General features: G+C 44.4%; 1 long non-coding RNA gene across 1 annotated transcript; it reads right to left on the bottom strand.

The window, feature by feature from the left end:
• Window positions 1-238: 238 nt before the first annotated feature.
• Window positions 239-13,521, bottom strand: LOC131807310 (uncharacterized). The gene is made up of 4 exons (XR_009344384.1): window positions 13,315-13,521; window positions 12,538-12,627; window positions 1,075-1,222; window positions 239-385 (listed from the first exon to the last, which is right to left on the bottom strand). It is a non-coding gene; the product is annotated as an uncharacterized LOC131807310 (long non-coding RNA).
• Window positions 13,522-14,010: the final 489 nt, after the last annotated feature.

Here is a 14,010-nt window from a genome sequence, read left to right as displayed (position 1 = left end):
TATTGGGTGAAAAATTCAGATACAAAAAGATACATATAGTAGTCCCCCTTTATCTGCAGGGGATGTGTTCTAAGACCCCTAGAGGATGCCTGAAACCATGGACAGTACCAAACCTACATATAGTACGGTTTTTTCCCTATACATACATAATAAAAAGTTACGTGAATGTGGTCTCTCTCACACACACATATACACACACTCAATATGAAATAGTTTATTGTATTGTACTCACCCTTCTTCTTGTGATGATTGATACAAGATGGTAAAATGATAATGTGGTAAGATGAAGTGAGGTGAGATGTAGGTGTTATGATGTAGCATTCAGCTATTATTGACCTTCTAACACATGTCAGAAGGATTATCAGCTTCCAGACCCCAGCTGAAACTACAGATAGTAAAGCCTCAGAAAGCAAAACCATGGAGAAGGCGGGGGTGGGGGGCGTTCCATCTACCGAACTGTGTGATTCCATTTACATGGCAACACAAATCTATTTCTGATAGAACACAGATGTTGACTACTCTGTGGAGATAATGCTGGACAGGGCATACAGGAGGTTTTGGAGTGTGTGTGATGTTCTCTATCTTGATCAGAGTATGTTCACTACGTAAAAATGTATCAGGAGGCATCCTTGATAGTGTGCACATCTCTGAATATACAATGACTTCACATTTAAACTTACAAATAAATACTAAGTCTCTGATGAAATTATGTTTCTGGGCATTTGTCTCTTTCTAACAAAAAGCAGACCAGCAGTATAATATTTAATCCCCAATATACTCTCACAAATGGAACTTGAGAGCATTTTAAGAGCTTCCAACCTAAGATCATGCTTCTCCTATACTTTTATTGGAAGAATGATTTCTCTTCTGCTTAGGAATACACAATTTCTCTATATTTGATGGATCTACGGCATAAGGAGGACAGAATATAAGATTAGAAGAAAAGGGGTTTACGTCCTTCCCATAAGCTCTACCAGAGGGATCAGCCCACGAAAGGAAAGGCATACCTAATGGAGGGGCCAGCCACCCATTCTGAACTTTCTAACTACTAGGCATGCAAAAAGGGGTACTTACAATGGAACCATCCAGGCGTTCAATAGTCAGTGTACTTTTTACCCCCAAAGGATTGGATGACTGACTGGTGCCTTTCACGCTGGAGGGCTAGACACTTCTACAAAGTGATGGGATTCACCACACAAGTCCTTCCACAAAACAGGGATTTCTGGAGAGAACAGAAAAATCTCACTGGCAACAAATTACAAAGGTAAAAAGATGAAACTGGTTTTGCCATGGTAACTAAGGTTTGCCCATACCTAGATTCATTTCGCTGTCTGAAGTGGTTTTATGGGTGTAAATGATTTTTGAAGAGCAAATTAAAAAGACTTCTTGCAAGTCCCAGTAGACAACAACATAGTATTAGCTAATGGCACTTGCCATCTCTAAAATAATTACTTTTGTAATAATCTGTTTATTAATGAAGTGATCTATAAAGTGGATAATGGTTTCCTAAGATTTCAGGCACAGGGATTCTTCCAGTTCATTTTGCTTTTTTTGCAAAAATTCGCCACGAAGTAAGTCAAAATTTGCTGACATATTTTAAGTACAATAATTTCAGAAATGCATGTTCAAGCAGGTTGAATAAACCCATATTTTTTTGTATTGTGCCCTTAAATTATTCCCTCTGGTGATGGAAATATTCTAAAACTGCTTGTGGTGATGGTTGCACATCTTTGTAAATTTACTAAAATTGACTGAATTGCACACTTAAAATGGGTAAATGTTATGGTCTATAAATTATAACTCAATAAAGCTGTTTGGGGGAAAAGCAAAAAAGTAAAATAAAATAAATTGAACATTTAAAAAATTACCTCCTGTTTCCACTCTTTTGTCAGAGAAATGTTGAGCATTGAGAAGGGTACATTCCAGGGAAAGATGGCAACTATACAAAAGTTAGATGCAAGATGGAGAAAAGAAGATCCAAGCGTCCTAGTGGACTATAAGCTAAACAAAGAAAACAAATGAGCAGCAGAATATTACTTTTAAGAAATCAAGCCTCCTATTGGGAAATGTTCTAAAAGATTCACTCTCTCGTCCTAAGGCCAGAGTTCTGGCAGATAAACAGATCCTGGGTACTCCCAAACTCAGCACTTCCTCACTTTCTACTCCTGTTAATTCTTTTATCTTTGTTAATTACCACTCTGTTTAGTCCTTCGGTTACTATTCCTGCTACTTCCTTTTATCTTCATTAATTACCACCTTGTTTATTCCTTATGTTGTCTGGTAAAGGCTAGCACCCACAGGCATGTGGACTGAACTTCTGTGAGGGCAGGAACTGTATTATATTCCTCTTGGATCCAGGGTCAGTGAAAACCCCAGCCAGTGGCAGGCACAAAATAGATATTTAGTAAGAGCAGTTTCTGCCTTTTCAGCCCAGTGTATAAACAAGTTGTCCAAAACCTTTCCTTCTAGACTCTAAGTTGCCCAATCAATACTACCCTCATAGCTGAAGCTTGATGAAAGTTGCCATGGCAGTGCCATGTGAACATCTAGAAACAACCTGCCGGGAGGGCCAGCTGGGCCCCAGCAGTTGAATAGGAGCTAAATTCCACTGCCTAGAGGCCCTTCCCTCCTCTGCAGCCATCCAGCCACTGCTCAGCATCCCAGTAGTTCACGGCCCTCACCCCCAGCCAAGCCCTTCCTATACTGTGTGTACTCTCTTGCTGGAAAAAAGTTCCTGGTGTCATCAGAGACCCCCTTCCCAACAGAGAGGCTCCTCTCCAGAGAGGCTGGGCTCAATTCACAGCCAGCTCAGTTCCCATGGAAGGCCCAGGCTGGCCCAGCTCAGCACAGTGAGAAGTGGGTGACAAGTAGAGCTCCTACTCGTCAACAGGGAGCATCCTAGAAGGAAGAACAGAGAAAGACATGACATGCTCATGGCCACACTCATTGTCCCAGAGCAGCAGCTGGTGGCAGAGCCAGGACGACAAGCCAGGGCTCTCAACTTTGGGCGCAGTCTCTGCCATGGGTTGGTCAGGTGACCTGGAGCACAGCTCTGAGCCTTGGGGGCTCATCTGTAAACAGGGCTTGTCTCTCTCTGAGCTTCACCGTTGGGGAGACAAGGCTGTGGATGCTCAGTTGCTGGAAGAAACATCCCAGCACAGAAGGCCTGGGCAGGAGATGCCTGCACTGCCCACCTCTCCAGGGCCTGGGTGCCGGTTTCAGCCAGACATGGCCACGATGCCGCCTGCCCTGGGACCTAAATGCCACCGTCGCGATGCTGCCCCTGCTACCTTGCTGAATCACGAGGTTTTTAACCTGCATTTCTGGGAATCTCTTTATACTCTCCCTGACAACGCTGTGACTTTGGGTTAAAGACAAACTTTTGCAGCTGTATAACCTTTAGTCGACAAAGATTGTCAGATCTGAATTCAGAAAATAGCACCATTCCAAACTCCTGTAGCTGAGAAAGCCCAAGGTGACAAAATCCAGGAGGGGGGATTGCTGTGAACTGGAGATGCTGAGGGGAAAGCAAGAGAGGCTCGTTCCATTTCGTACTAGCTGGAAATGGCTGACTTCTGTGACATTTTGGAAAAACAAGCTGCAATAATGTCACCACTAAATTAACACCACTAAAGAAAAGCGATTATTAGTGCTGAGAATTATGGGCTCTAAAAATAATAATACTACGTGCACTACAGCATCAGAGTGGTTAAAAAACCAATCAGCACCCAGTTCGAATCCCCATTGTCTTGTCTCATCCTGGCACGATGTATCGCTCAACCTTCCCGTGGCTCTGATTCTCCATCTGTTAGGTGAAAATAATGCCTAAATCATCAAGATAGAAAGGGAACAAATTAAATGAGACAATCTATAAAGGGCTTGTAGTCGACAGAATAACAACCCTCCCCCAGCAAGATGTCATTGTCCCATTCCCCCAAACCCATGAGTATGGTAGCTTACATGGCAAAAGGAACTTTACAGATGTGATTAAGCTAAGGATGTGGAGATGGAGAGTTGATTTATATTGAGTCCAATATAATGTAACCACAAGAGTCCTTCAGAGAGGCAGGTAAGATGATCAAGATCGGAAGAGATATGATACCAGAAGCAGAGAGAAAGATAGACAGAAGGGTGGACAGAGATTTGCAGATGCTGTGCTAACTTTGAGGACGCAGGAAGGGGTCAAAAACCAAGGCAGGCAGACGGGCTCCTGAAGCCAACAAATACAAGAGAAAGGATCCTCCCCTAGAGCTTCCAGAAGGAACAGAGCCCTAGAGACACCCTGATTTTGGACTTCTGATCTCCAGAATTGAGGGATAACACATTTGTATTGTTTTAAGCCATGAATTTTGTAGTAATTTGTTACAGCAGCAAAAGGAAACTAATACAGGGCTCTTGAGCCCACTTAGCACTGGGCCTGGCACATTTTAAGTTCTCAAAAAATGACAGTCAGTCATAGTAGCTACTAAAATGTGGAGGGACTTTCTTGATTTTTCTGTGACCAAACATCCTTCATCCCTTCCATGATGTCCCACGGAGGGACTTTCTCTCTCCACTTGGTCATGTCCATTGACAGGCGCTCCTACATCCCAAGCAGCCCATCCCTTGGGACCGCTGTGAGATGGCTGTAGGGAGTTCATCCTCTCATGGGCCTGAATCCACCCATCAGACCCCTGTGAAATCTGCCTGGACCCCTCTGCTCCTGACACCCTTCAGATAACCACACACAGGTCTCAGCTAAGCCCAGAGCCTTATGGCTAAACTCTGAGTCCATTCTGGGCTGTGCAAAGTGGAACCACACTGCTGCTTGATGGCATGGTTCTGTGTCTTTCTCTCAAACCACAGTTATTGCATCTTTTAGCCCCAAACTTGTGCAGGGGACTGTCTGGACCCACATGCTCAATCCTACTCATTTGTCTGGTTCATCTCCTTTCTTGGTACTTGAGCCTATTTGGGGGTCTGATTATGCAACTAATTATATATTCCCTACATGTCATCCGAAGATTGGTTAAGTATTCACTAAGTCATCTATGTCTGTATCACTAGTGAAAATATCAGATGGAACCACGATTGTGGCCTTTCGCTAGTAATTTACTTTCTCACTGACATAGATCGGCATCTTCAGGTATGGCCATAATACAATTTTAAATTCACCTACTACGCATACCAGTCTGAAGTTACAATTACTTTGTCTTGTGTACAGATTTCTCATGAGATTCCTTGACAAATACTGAGCTGAGTTGTGCTTTGCTTCTACCATAACTAACACAATTCCCTGACATGATAATCCTGCAATCCTATCACAAAACTGGGAATATAGTTACCTTGTTGTGACTTGCTCTTAAAGAAGCCACACGGGCTTCTAGAGAATTCTGGATTTTTCATGTGCTCACAAATCAACTTTAAATAATCAAATGAAAGAGGTGGATAGGATATCCCCACTTTTGTAATTTGCTGAATCATTCCCCTACCCCCTTAAACAAAGCTACATTTTCCTATCTCAAGTGTTCCATTTTCTCTCCCCATCTCCATGTTTCTTAAAGATTATCAGCAGAGACACTACAGCATCGGTGGTGAGCTCTCTACTCCCTGGAGTGTAATTTGTCCTGGCCAAGAGACTTGAGCTCATTTACAGCAGGTTGGTGCTTGTTATAATCTCTTTACTCATCTTGAACTTCAATTTTCTCTTACCACAGTTTTCTTTTTCTTTTTCATCAGTAGATTTCTCACCTTGGCAATCTTCTTTACCTCCTTCTTCTTGGCAAAGAAGAGGGAGGTAAAATTCTGCTTTCTCACTGCCATTCTAAAATGCAAATAGCATCATGTTACTTGGTCTGCCACTCATGAGTGGTGGGTTCCTCTTTGCTCTAGAGCAGTGACTCTCTAACTTCTCTAGGGTGCTTGTTAAAAGGGCAGATTCTCCAAAGAATTCCTCTCTTAGATGCCAAGTCCATTGCTGTATTAGTAAAGGAAATGCTAGCTGCAAAAACAAACAGACCCCCCAAATTTACAACTGCTCAGACATGACAGAATTTTGTTTTCTATTCTCTTGAAACTCAAATACTGGTGTTTCAGATTAGTGGGTGGCCCTCCCTAAACAATGAAGAAGTGACCCAGGGCTTCCTCAATGTTAATAGCTCTGCCATCCCCAACATGTGGCTTCCAAGATCCCTGTGCTCACCTCCATCAACACGGAGAAAAGGACAAGGTAATGGAGAACATTCAGGGCACATCTTAATGGGCCAGTTCTGGAAATGGCACATATTACTTCCATTCATATTCCATTGACATGAGTGCACTTAACTGTAAAGACCGAGAATTAGAGTCTAAATGCAAAGGAGGCTGGGAAATGTAGTCCAGCTGCAAAGGAGGTTGGGAAATAGAATCTGACTGCAGAGGAAGCTGGGAAATGTAGTCTAGCCCAGGAAGAAGAGAAAATGGGTAAGGTCAACAATCTGCTGTTGTGGACATAAGATTGGGCTGCAGGGGGCCTGCATTTTCACAAGCCTCCCAACTGATGCTGATGTAGGACCCCACTTAGAGCAACACTGGCCCATGCATCCCCAGTGCAGAGCCTCTCTAGCCCCATCTGCACTCTCCACCCTGCTCTCATTTTGTGAAGCACCAGCAGCTTCCCCAGCCTGCCCTGCTCCCACACTCTGCACTTGGCAATTCTTTTTCTCCTGCCCCTCTTCCTTTGGCAAAATCCTGCTCATCCTTTAGGACTCAGCTCAAGTGTAATCTCTTCTGTACAGCCTTCCCTGACCCGCCTGCCCCCAAGTAGCACTGGCAGTGTCTCTCCTAATGTCCCCGGTCTACCTGCACTGAATCTCATTACTGTACTGATCCTGCAGAATGGCATTTGTTTATATGTGTGTCTTCCTGTTAGACTGGGAGATCCTCGAAGGCAGCGACCTTTTCTTAATTATCTTTGTATCCTCAGCACCTGGCACTTTGCCTGGTACATAGTGAGACTCAGTAAGAGTTAGCTTTACAGAAATGTTTAGTATTAGAGAACTTCCCACCGTCACCAGTCAGGTCTTTTCTTGATTTTTTGCTCATGTCAAATAAAAAAAGCTTTTTTTGTTATCCTTACAATTGTGCTGCCCTCAGTAATTAGGCTTAACGAGATTTGTGTGCCTCTACTACACCGATGGCTTCCTCTCTCCTGTGCCAGCTGTACTTGAAGGGGAGCTTTCCAATAGCCACTCTGCTTTCATCAACATCTGCTCCCACCTTACCATTTTTCTTCAAGAACACTGGCAATATACATTAAGAATTTTATCAATAAGAGTCCTTGAGCCATCTTCCCTTTTGGAGTCTCATATCATGTCCACTGACTTTGTCGGACTTTCCAAAGCCTGAAATCCTGAAATCTAGTAAAATACATCCTACCATGCCCACTCATCCCCTCTCTGGAAATCACAGAAGCTAAGATGATTGCCCTGGTAGTCAGCCTCCAAGATGGCTCCCAGTGATCCTACCTCCTGGTATTCACCACCTTGGTCCCTTCTCACACTAAACTTCTATTGGTCTAGATCGTTCATCTGTGATTAAGTTTTAAAAGACATTGCTGTTTCTGCCTAGTACTCTCTCATGCACTCTCTCTCTCTCTCTCTCTCATCACTTGCTATTCAAGGAGAAACAGGCTGCCCCATCTTGAGACAGCCCCATAAAGAAATCCACAAGGCCAGGAGCTGAGGCCCCTAGCCAACAGCCATGCAAGTGAGCTTGAAAGCAAATCCTTCAGGCTTAGCAGACCCTTGAGATAACTGTAGCCCCTGATGATGTCTTCATGCAGCCTCATGAGAAATCCTGAGCCAGAACCACCCAGTTACACTGCTCCTGGATTCCTAGCCCTCAGACACTGGGAAAGATAATGGATCTTGTTTAAGCAGCTAGGTTTGGGGGAAGTTTGTATTTCCATAGTTAATACACTTGGGCTTCTCTCTCTCATTCTAATTGAGCTTCTGGTCTCCTTTAGGACAGACTTCCCTGACATGAGAGGTACAACCATGAGCTGGGCATGTCCAGAGTTTACTGGGACCAGGGGACCTGGTGTATGCTTAGGTAGTGAAAAGGCACCACACAACCTCCCACTTTGATTCTGGGTTTGAGATGTGTGTCCAGAATGAGCCACCTCTGTCCCCCATCTAGCTATGGGTTGGGCCAGATTCCACCCTGAAGATAGAGCTCCTGTCCCTCTCTGCATCTACATTAAAATTTTAGACTCAGGATTCACCAATTTTCACATCCTTTTTTGTTAGGAATATAAGAGACAAATTTAAAGGGAGAGTTAAAGGCTTAGAACAGCATCTGGCACACAGTGAGTGCTAAACCAATACCAGATATTGCTGATATGTCATTATTTTATAGACTGTCACCCAACTAACATCTCTGTTGCTTTTGAACAACATGTACACATCTACAACCACATGTCACTCTTGATTCCCAGGAAAAAGAACCTTGGTTATCAGGGTGAGGTCATATCTGCAACCCTTTTAAAATCCTAAGTTCAGTTTAATAGGATTCGTCTGCAGACTAGTATGTAAATATGTCAGGTCCCAGGTACTGTTCTGACTCTCTCCAAGCCCTCCTATGTTTCCCTAACTCGCCTCTTCTAATGTTTAAGTTCTAGCTGTTTTTAGTGAAATTCTACATTAGCCAGAACTCTCTGGATAATTTTGAAATTGACCTAAAGCTACATTGACATTATCAAAGGTTTAGACATTAGCTGGAAGAAACTTGTTGCTTTCTAGGAAAACTCACAGCCACCTAAAGGAAACATGTCTGATTGGCAGCCCTTTTCCTGAATCGGCAATAAGTAAATCTATAAAGGATTGAAATGTTTTTTTAATGAAATCGTCGGGTAAATATTATTCAAAGGTTTAGAAGTAGTGAAAAATGTTAGCATAACAGGCCTGAAGTGTTATACCTTTCCATGTTTGTCTCCAAAAGTCTAGAGGAGAAACCTTTTATCTCAACAATACTACATTCTTCAATTTATAACAGTCTCTGATTTTTAAGTAGTTTCTATTCAAAACATCTTTTATTACCTGATACAAATGTGTCTTCCTTTATACAATCAGGTAACCTAGCTCATGTGCCCTTTTTTCCCTTAGAGAGCCTAATTGTAGAACCCATTCATCTTGTATGCTTGATGCTTCTAACCTTACCTCCTCCCTTTGGGTTCTGTCTATTCTATTTCTTTCCTAAATGTCTCCTTTTGCCCCATGTTTTAACCTGTGAGTTGCGCAAGACCTCTTGTAAGCAGGTGACATGTCTTAAATAAATAAAAATAAATGAATGTGTTTCTGACCAGTTGAATCTGAACAGAATTTTTAATAAATCAGCCACATATTAAATATCAAAGGGGAAAGCTTCACTTAGGGAAGCCCGTGCATCCTTTTTGTAATGCAAACTGGCAAGTCCTTCTGTTATATCATTTTGAATTTTCAAATATCAGATTTTCTTACAGCAAGATGCACCTGGACCAGATGGTGATTTTTATCACAGATTTTGGGCTATATTTAAGACCCTTAGTAAATATTCAGTAGGTATCCTGAGTTCAGGCCCTATTGCCTCTGGTTCCCTGAGGACAGAGACTCTGGGGCCAACGTGTTGACAATCATGTTTCCACTGGGCATGACCTCACAAACTCCTCCTCCCAGACCCACTTCCCAGGAAGCGTATGCAGCCTTGCAAATTCTAGCAGAGATAAGCACAAAGATGAAACACGCAGTCACATATTCCAAAGGAGCTGAAACCATTAGACACTTCAAATATCTCAGACTCCAAGAGCACATAGAGCTTTGTTCCCAACACCCTGCTCTTTTGGGAGAAGGGTGCATTCGATCCCTGGAGAAGGGGCTGCCTTTTGCTTGTGAATATGACAGGAGGCTTCAGCTTTGGGGATATGGAGATAAACAGCAACCCCTCAGACAGCGCCCTGGACCTGACCGTGTTCATTAATTAGCTGATTAAAATGGGTTTTGCTGCCAAAGCCTTGGCACTGTGGTCCCTCTGCCTCGGGCTGAGCCCCCGCAAACAGCCCGTGTGGACTGTGACACCCTCTCAGGCAGCCTGAGTCCCAGCAGAGGGCAGAAAGCAGGAAGATCTCCATCCTGGAGAGAGTCAAAGCAGGGCAGTCACCTGCCCTGGATGGTCACTGTCCTGCCTCTGGCCCAATTCGGAGCTTCAAAGTGACCACACTAATGACACAGTCCCGGTCCTAAGTTCTACTGAAAACTCAGAGGGAGATAAAAAGCAATGACACCAGCAGATTCTGGAGTCAAACATGGAGCAGGCAGGCCCTTTACCTCTTTATTCTCAAAAACAGCTCAAAAATATGTGTACGCAGAGAACTATCAGGATTCTACCTTCACTCAAAACTCTCCTGAATTTTCCTTTTAGTGAACCTACTTCCATGAGTGAAGGAAGCCTCTAACACTCAAACAAAATAAATGCTCCTTACAACCTATCCTACCAATCACCGAGGTTTTCTGTTTTGTACTCTCGCATGGGGAAACACTGGCCCGTTCTTAAATATGGAAAAAGTAAAGTGAACAATTTGCCACCCAACACATAGGGATGGAGAAACTATTCAATCCGTTTCTCTGACCACCGTGTTTGAAGAATCGCTTTATCAATGGGAAGAGTGGAATCTGCTCTCTCTAAAACACCCAAGCAGTGTTTCTTGTCAGTTTGGGAGTTAGAACCACCCAGGAAAATTGTTAGTGGCTCTAATTAGCACTTCTGCCACCTGCAAAAAAAGTGGTACTAAAAAAAAAAGTGCTGAATTCCTGCCATTGAGAATGAATAAAGGGAGAGAAGGATACCACTGGTTTTATTCTGATTCTTAGACTCTAATTGTCCATTGATTTGAGCAGATGGGGAAAATACACTTTCATTGCCACCCAAAGGAAATGATTGCTGACGAGTCATGTCTTGGAAACCATCATACCGTGAGTCCCCTATTCTGGGGACACTACGTCCTCTGTCCTCCTGACCCCTGCCTTCTGGTCTGGCTGGCCTGGGCTCCTCAGCCTCCCATGAAAACCTCCTCAGTCCTCCCCAACCTGAGACTGGCCTCCTCCAGGAAGCCACCATGACCAGACCAGTTCTTCCAGATCATCCCCTGGACCCTACAACACTTGGGAGCCTTTCCCCACCATGAATGAGTACTAAGTTAACGTTTTTTGGTAACAACCTCTGCTACCTTTAACCTCTACCAAGAACCAGAACCAAATATTGTTGTTTGGCTGCCTTGACCCCCTTCATGAAACAAACTGTCTTATACCTTCCCTGTATTCTGGAACACCCGGCACAGAGCTGCACCCGGCTGCAGGAGGGTCTCAGCAATTGGCTGATTGAATGATGAGCATGTGTCTTTGTGATGCATCAAAGAGCAGGGTGGCTACAGTGAAAATTCAGCAGCTGTGACTTCTTGCTTCCTGCTTTAATCAACACCATGGGGTTGAAATGCTGGACACACAGTAGGTGCTAAATATATTTTTATGGATTGATTAACCACTGGGACAATGACTTGCCTAGGATTTTTTAATGCTTTTGATATTAAATGGGGGGTGGTTTTAGTGGAGAGTCATGTTAGAAAAACAAAACAGCAAATACAAAACCCCAACCAGCAGAGAGGCTGGCTCCTGCTCTGTTTACACCCACTACACTCCTAGCAGCAGATGTCCTCTCAGACCTGAGGGTTTCTGATGAGGCGTCCACTCTTGTAAGTGACCTGCACAGTCAGTAATCAAAGGGATGTTCTGCTCCCTTTGACATCAGTTCCTTGTATTCCTAGACTGATTTCCAGTTCTGGGTCCAGGACCAGCTGCTGATAAAGGCAAAATCAGCATCCACTGTGTCTATTTAAAGGGAAAATCACCAGGCTAATGACAAAAGAAATTGCATTCGTGTGTTGAGTGTGGTGAAAAGAACAGAGGCTTTGGAACCAACCAACCAGGCTCCAATTCCAGCTTGGCCATTTCCTGGATATGTGATTTCAGGAGATCACCTACCCTCTCCTGTGACCTGGCTTTTAGGACTGGTCACACTAACTCCACAAGTTGCTGTGATAACTAAGAAGATTTCATAGATAGAATACTTGGTCCAGAGCTTGCATTGTAGAGGTCATTGAGTAAATGATCGTGTTGCTGTGGCTGATTATAAATGTAAATAAGGAGAGAGGTCCATTTGGCCACAGTGGGCACTCCAGGCAATCCCGGTGTGGCTTCCTCTGGTGCCTCTTTAAGGCACAGTAGTAGCCTTTCGAACACAAAACCCTGGTCTGATTGCACACATAATAAGAGAATGAATGCTCTAGAACATTCTAGTAATCTCCCTGTGCACTGCAAGTCTGCTCCTTCACATTCATCCTGACCCCAGGCCTTAGCTTGGGGCAGCTCAGTCAGGACAGAGAGGGCTGCCATTTGAAGCACAGTGCACAGTGCAGATCCTGTGTCTCATGGAGAAACTTGGGACCAGGACACAAATTCCCATGTGCAACACCCAACAAATCCCACTTACCATGTGAGAGATTCTTGCCAACCATGGAACATATTCCATATGACACAAAGCAGGGCAGGGCATAACTCAGATCGAAGACGCCAGCGAGATCTGCGGAGAAAGGGAGGAGTTCCCTTACCCAACACAAAGCAGAGGCAGTCTATATGGCCAAGACCCTGGGGCAACTGGGGCAGACTACCAGACTCTGGAAATCCTTATTTGCATTCAGGCTCTGGGGATGAAAGAAGGGTGGGTTGGAGGGAGGATGGACAAGCCCTCTGTGATTCTAATTTGCACAGCTTTTTCCATTCTATTGACAGGCTAAACCACCCCCTCCCCCAGTGAGCTGCTCTCTAGTTTGAACCCTGGAGGCACCGCAACACTCTGGGACTGGCACCCTTGGCATCACAGAGGCCAAAGGAAGTCTTCTTTTGTGCAGGTGGGAATCCAGCAAGGTTTCTCCCCTCCACAAAGGCAGGCAGGGAAACCAGGAGACTCCTCATACCTTCACCTAGAGATGTAATGGAGGAAGGATTCATGGAGTATATTTCTCCTCCTTTCATTTGACGATCGTTCAAAATGGTCTATAAGAGAATAGGAGTGCATCAATTGCCAGAACCTAACAGATCGCAGACCATGCAAGCCTTAGCTATATGTCCATGATGCTGTCGGGTAAGGCGCTGCGGCAGAATGTAGCCCAGTGGGTTCCTACAGGGTTACAAGTTGGGGGTGGGGTGTTGGGGGGTGGGCGACGTCGTCCATGTGGACCATGTGCAACACGAATGAACACAGACTCACCTTGTGCCTTCATTCTCCTTCTCTTGGCCTTGAGTTGCTCGAAGTGTTAGCTGTTGTTACCGGTTACCTACCTTCTAAAAATCCCTAGTAATCCCCTTTTCTCCATTTTCTATCCACAGTCCTCTTCAATCACTGTTTATACGCCAATTTAACGGCTTAGCATTCAAACCACATCTTCCCTTTCAGGTGTTGCTGAGGACCCTTGCGGAGATCACCTTCCCCTAACCCCCCCACTACACCCCTCTGTCACTCTCTGGAAAAGATACACTACTTTTCCTAGCTGACCCCCTCATCGAGGGTGGATTCCTCTCTGCGGTGCTTTGCCCTGTCTCCTCCCCTGTCTCCAGGCTTCACACACCAAAACTTTATTATATATATTTTTTCTTTTTCCAGGAAATGCAGTTACGCTTACACCAATGTGCCATTTCCCTGGTGTCCTCATTCCCTGTCACTGACAGTCCTCCTGCTACCCTCAGTAGATTATTATTATTTATTATTTATCAGCCGCCACACTGTACTCTGCTTCCTACAAGATATTAAAGAAGACACAATCCCTGCACTGAGTTTACAGCCAAAGAGAGCAGAGGCCTGGATTCAGACATCACAGGAGTAAGCTGAGAGCAGGGGATTTGCGAACCGAGTTCTCCTGCTGCCCCGGCGGCCCCAGAGGAGGAGGGCGGGGCCCGGCAGAGCCCG

Source organism: Mustela lutreola, chromosome 9, assembly GCF_030435805.1.
Source record: "Mustela lutreola isolate mMusLut2 chromosome 9, mMusLut2.pri, whole genome shotgun sequence".
Taxonomy (NCBI): Eukaryota; Metazoa; Chordata; class Mammalia; order Carnivora; family Mustelidae; genus Mustela; species Mustela lutreola.
This window is presented reverse-complemented; position numbering and strand designations above follow the sequence as displayed.